Genomic DNA, 6,247 nt, shown 5'->3' with positions numbered 1-6,247 from the left:
GCCACATAAATAGTAATAGTGCCGGGATTCATACCCAGGCTGCCAGAGCCCGAATTCTCCATCAGCATCCAACACTGTCCTTGGAGGTAGCAGGTGCGTGAACTTGATGTCAGGAGCCCAAATATGTAACCACCGATTTCTCCAGCCGGGTGCTCTTGGAAATGATTCCTTAAAAACAAGATGCTAAGGAGGATGTTTGGTGCAGTGGTTAAAACCCTGCCTGTGTAGACTGTTGTCATGGTACAGCAGGCTAAGCCACCTCCTGCAAGGCAGACCTTCCATATGAGAGCCAGTTCAAATCCTGCCTGTTCCACTTCTGATCCAGCTCTCTACTAATGCGCCTGAGACAGCAGCAGATGATGGTCCAAGCACATAGATCTCTGCCATCCACATGGGAACTCTAGATGGAGTTCCAGGCTCCTGACTGTGGACTGTGGCCATCTGAGGAGTGAACCAGCACATGGCAGCTCTCTCTCTTCTCTCCCTCTCTCTCTGTAACTCTGCCTTTCAAATAAAATAACAAAAAATGACACTGCCTGGGATGTCCACATGCTGTACCCATGTGCCTGGTTTGAGTCCCAGATCCTCCACGTCCCATCCAGCTCCCTGCTGATCCACACACTGGAGGCAGCAGGCGGTGGCTCAAGTGCTTGAACCCCTGCCACCAGGTGAGACTCCCGGATTGAATTCCTGGTTCCTGGCTTTTGCAGCTGATGGAATATTTCTGTCTCTCTGTTTTGCTTTCAAATAAAATGAAAATAAAAATTTAAAAATCAGGGCAGAGGTTCCCCCACGACAGGTGCAGCAGCAGGGGAGCTGGCCCCACACCTCACACGGCCAGCAGCGCTGGACTACGGCTCCCAGCCTGTATACCTGGTCAACCAAGCCTCCAAGAACAAGACGAACCTAAGACCAGAAACTGTGCAACACGGATGTGCCTGGAGGACACTGTGCTACGTGAAACACCAGCCACAGAAGCACAAATACCATAAGATTCTATTTCTAATGGACTGCCAAGTAGCCACATTGGCAGCTTCTGCTTTGCAAGATGAGAAAGTTCTTAAGACTGGTTCTACAACAAAGCCAACGCGCGTAAGCTAACCAAACTGTACACTGAAGACGGCTGGGATGCTCAGTTTGTGTTACGCTGTGTGACAACTTCAACAGATAAAACAGAAAATGACACGTGGAAGCAACAGAGAACCACCCAGGGCTGAGGTCCCACCCAAAGGGAAGCACAAGGAGAGGCGGCTGACACTGGCACCCGCTCTTCCCTGCGGGGTGCCTGGCCATGCAAACACAGGCACAAGGCCGTCTGGATACCCGGCTCTTCTGGGAGGGGCCGCGTCCACACACAGCCACTGTCAAGAACAGGTGCAGGGAGGGTTTGGGAGCAGGTAGGCCTCCAGGTGTGCTCAGTGGGTAGACAGGCAGGCTGATGGTGTGGGAGTGGCAGGGCCCTAACCTGTCCCTCCATCTTTCCCACTGCCTCCCCCCCCCCGCCCAGGCCCACGGGCAGATGGGTCTGTAACTGCGGGGAGCACAGCACTTGCCACTCCAGGCCCGTCTTCTGTTTTGTTTTTCTTAACCCAGGAGCACACAAGAGCTGGCTCTGAGTCCCTGGAGTAGCTGAGCGCCGGCCCCTCAGCATCTACAGGAGGCTCTCGGGAGTTCACGGCTTCATTTGCCCATTTGTTAAGGGCCTCAAGTGCTTTAAAAGAAAAAATCACCCCGTATAGGAATGTGAACGTCCCCCCACCACCCCATGGGCCCTTCCGAGAAAGTCCAAAATAAAAACTGCCAAGTTGCCCTGTCCGGGCCTCCCCGGGCCCTCTCCTCGCCCGCGGGGCTGTACCCCCGACATGATGATGTGCACGGCCCGCACGCTGCGTCACTGACTGCTGCTTCCTGGCGGTTCTGTGGGCGGCCTCAGCCTGGGTTCCCAGCCCTTGCCACACCTGGCCACGCGGTCAGCAAGCTGCTCGCTTCGCTCCACAGACGATCCGTGGCACTGCTGCTCTGCCCAGCTCAGCCTGCACCTTGGTCAGGGGGTCTGCTTCCCGAGGGTTCCTGTGCCTCCTGAGGCGACCAGCGCTGTGCACTGTATCGTCGAAGCACGGGGCCGCACCGGCCACTCCCTCCCGTCCACCTGCTTGGAGAATTCGCCTACTGCCTTCTCCAGCAAGGTGAAGGCTACCCGCCATGGGTACCCGCTGTCAGCAATGCCACACCCGCGAGACTGTCATCCCGGACACACCCATGGCACAGGGACTCTTGTTCTTTGTTCTGCTGTCTGTGCAGGACGCTGGGGCTGTACAGCCTCATGGTGTTGCGCCCTAGCGCCCCCTGCGCGGCCACAGGACCAGCCTGGCTCCAGGCAGCGGCGCCCCCACCTCCGGGCCTCCGCACCCATCCTCCTGCCTTTGTGCTCACAGCTCTGGGCAAGCTGACTCCACTTCCACCTGAGGACTTGGCCCACTTCCGGTTCCCGCCCTTCCACCCCATGGCCTTCCGGTTCCCTCCAGCCCTATCCCCTGCCACCCGGCTCTCCTGTGCTTCTCCCTCCCCGCGGGTTCTCTGCAGTGGCTTGCCCTCCCCTTGAGCCCCGGCTGTAGGCATCCGGCATCCTCCTCTGGTCTCTCTGGCTTGTGTTTCACTGGGTTCAGCTGGGCTCCAAACCATGACGCAGCCCAGCTCCAAGTCAGAGCAGGGCCCGTCCAAACCCATGGTTCCCGCCACAGCTCAAGCAGCTCCAGGCCAGCTTCGTGGGTGGCTGAGGCTGGAGATGCTGTGACAATGAGGAAATCGTGCACATCTGAGAAGAATTTTAATCCATGGTCTCATCACAGGCTCACAACCGTGCTATGGTGGTAGTGTTAGCCCCATTTTACAGATGAAGAAACCGAGGCTCTGAATAAGATATTAACCACAGAGTCACTCTGCCTCTACGGTCCCTGGAGGAGCCTGTTCCAGACCCCCTGGGCTCCATCCCACCAGGAAAGAGTAGAGCGAGGGCCCTCTTTGGGGCGAGGGGGCTGTCAAGGCCTCTGTCATAACTACAGGCAGTTGGGATAGCTGGGGAGGAGTAACTGGGCGATACCACTGCCACCACAGCTTCCTCTGTCGCAGGCCCATTGCACTCTGGGTCGGCAGGAGCAAGTGTTGCTCTCATTTCATTTATTTTTTAAAGATGTACTCATTTTATTCAAAAGGCAGAGTTAAAAAAGAGAGTCAGATCTTCCATCCACTGATTCACCCCTCCCCCCCCAAGGCTGCATCGGCCAGGGCTGGGCCAGCCAAAGCCAGGAGGCTGGAGCTCCATCTGGATCAGCCATGTGGGTGCAGGGCCCAAGGACTTGGGTATGTTCTGCTTTCCCAGGCGCATCAGCAGGGAGCTGGATTGGAAGTGGAGCACTATATAGGATGTGGGTGTTGCCAGCAGTGGCTTAACCTGCTATGCCTCACCAGCCCCTATGGTTGCCTGGAGAGGCTGGCCCCCGGGCCACCCAAGATAGGCCCAGGAATAGCTCTGGGGGTGCCACCTCCATAAGCCTCACTTTGGGCCGCTCCGAAAGGGAGAGATTGAGGGAAGACGCGAGTTGTGATCGGGAAACATCCTCACCTGTTGCATTGACGGTGATGATGATGACAAGGATGCTGGTCTTTGGACAGCCACTGTGAACTGGCTCCCGGCATGCCCTGTACAGCTCCGTTACTGACAGGTGGTCTAGGACAAGCAGCACTGGCATCCCCCCCGAGCCTGTCGGGCATGAAGGACCTGAGCCCCCCCAGCCCCCCGCCCCAGGCCTGCTGGCTCGGAACTTGCGCTTCCGCACAGTGAGGCCTGGCAAACACCGCGTTACCACGTCCCAGCGAGTGTTGTGCTCTTGTTTCCCTTCGGAGTTGACAGGTGAGGCTCGGTCAGGTGGAGCAGGTTGTTGGCAGTCGCACAGGTGGGAAAGGGCAGCTCTGACATTCAGACCCAGGGCAGCGCAGCTTCGAAAAGGAGAAAGCAGTGATGGGGGCGGATTCTCTAACCCACACTTCTGTTTCTGTTTTTATAGTCTCCTTCCTCGGCTGCCCCCTGCAAGGACTCCTGAAGCCCCCCGGGGGTAGGACAAGAATGAGGCCCCCTCACCCTCACGACCCTGGTTCCAGGAGGCCCTGCAGGTGTCCACCAGGTGTCCATGAGGAGCCCCTCTTGGTGCCCAGTCCAAAGCCTGCCAGGCTAGCCCAGCCCCCTAGCAGTCAGAGGCATTGTCCCAGCTGCCCAGGGCCTGGCGCAGGAACGTGTCCCTGGGCCCCTGCCACGAAGCCGGGCTGCTCTCTGCCGGTGGTGTCTCTGCCCGTGGGGCTGTGGCACACGCCGCATCTCATTCCCAAACCCTCAATCTTCCCATTAGCTGAGATTGCAGGTGCAGCACGCCAGCATCACCGCCTGTCACTGCCGCCGCACGTCGGCCGCCAGCCGGGAATGGTCTCGTCTCCTTCAATCCATCACATGAGGTTTCCATCGCTCTCGGCCAAGACCACTCGGGAGCCCCCAGGGGATTGGCTGCGCGGTGAAGCTGCAGGCAGGAGGAGTCTAGAGAGAAGGGTGGAGGGCGGGGACCTCTTGGGAGCTCAGCCCCACAGCACGGCAGGAGCCCAGGCTAGACCACGGTGCAACCTGCTCCAGGGGTCCAGAGGAAGCAGAGGAGGAAGGAGCAGAACCCTCCGCTACCAGCCCATGGCCAGGCGTCTACACCTGGGGCCTCTGAAGATGTGGTTACTGTTGTGAGAACCACAGATCCCGGGGCCCCACCCCTGGGCCTTCTCATCCAGCGTGTCTGGGATGGAGCTTGTGGGTCTGCTTTTAAACCAGGCTGTGCATGGCATCCTGAGGCAGCTGATCCCTGAACCTCAAAGTTGAGAGATGTTCTCACAGAGCGCCGTGCCCCTGGGGTCAGGCCAGGCAGCACTGTCCCCACCAACAGCCCCAAACCTCCGGGGCCTAAGCAATGATGATCGTTTCGTGTTCAAGCCACATGCACGGGGCAAGTGGGCAGCGAGGCTGTGTTCCCAGGGGTCACTCAGAGATGCAGGTAAACTGGGCACCAGGTCCACCGTACTACCACGACCATGCCAGCAAGGAGCGGGGAGCACTTTCCCACCTAAGGGTGGGGCCTGCCTAACTTGCAGGGGGTGGAGGAAGCTCACCCTCCCACGTGCCAGGAGGCAGGACGGACACGGGAGGACAGCTGGAAAGGCTGCCACAGCACCAAGGCCTACGGCCACCCCTTCCTGGTGAAACCTGACCCACTGACTACAGCGGAGGGAGGTGGAAGGGGGAGCCTGGGGCTCCACTTCCACAGCACTTTGTGGTCTTCTGAGATCATTCGCAGGGGCTGCCTCATTGTTGACTCCCCCTGCAGCAGAAGTATACTATGTTGTATCTTATCGTACTCTATCCTATTCCATTCCATTCCATTCCATTCTCTCAGCTTCCAGTCGCAGCACGCATAGCCCAGGGCCACCCAGCACGCAGGAGGACTGAGTTCAGTACGCAGGTGTTTGGGCTCCTGGTCTAGGGATCTCCTCATCAGGGGCAGACAGGGCCTGGCCAGGTTCTGTGCACTCAGTGCTTGCTGACTTGGACAGGGCCACCCCCAACCTGCCGGCAAACCCCCGGCGGGCTCAGCCCCTGGGTCCTTTGGAAGTCTTGGGTCTGCCCTGGTCCCACTCTACTCCCCAACCCATACGGTGCTGCGGGCTAGACAGCTGCCTTGGTTTCTCTTCTGTCCACCCGGAGGAAGGACACTCCATCAGCCCCCAACCACCAGAGGTGTGTCCATCAGCACCCAGCCTCCCTCCCCAAGCCCAGCTGACAAGAGTCTGTGGAGATTCAATTTCAAGGGCGGTGGGGAACACGAGTGAAGCAAATGAGGGGCTAAGTGAGGTTGCTGTGGGATGTTAGATTCGGGGCAGGAGGGCGGCAGGGGTTGGGGGTAGGGGGAGTCTGTCTGACCTTCCGGAAATGAAAGGGATGGAAAGTTAGTCTAAGGGCTAGCATTGTGGTGCAGTGGGCTAAGCTGCCGCCTGCAGCACCAACATCCCATATGGGTGCTAGTTCGAGGCCTGGCTGCTCCACTTCCAATCCAGCTCCCTACTAATGTGCCTGGGAAACCAGTGGAAGATGGCCCAAGTGCTTGGGCCCCTGCACCCATGTGGGAGACCTAGAAGAAGCTCCTGGCTCCTGGCTTTGGCC

Source organism: Oryctolagus cuniculus, chromosome 20 (assembly GCF_051225735.1).
Source record: "Oryctolagus cuniculus isolate XC-2025 breed Fujian yellow rabbit chromosome 20, ASM5122573v1, whole genome shotgun sequence".
Classification (NCBI taxonomy): domain Eukaryota; kingdom Metazoa; phylum Chordata; class Mammalia; order Lagomorpha; family Leporidae; genus Oryctolagus; species Oryctolagus cuniculus.
This window is presented reverse-complemented; position numbering follows the sequence as displayed.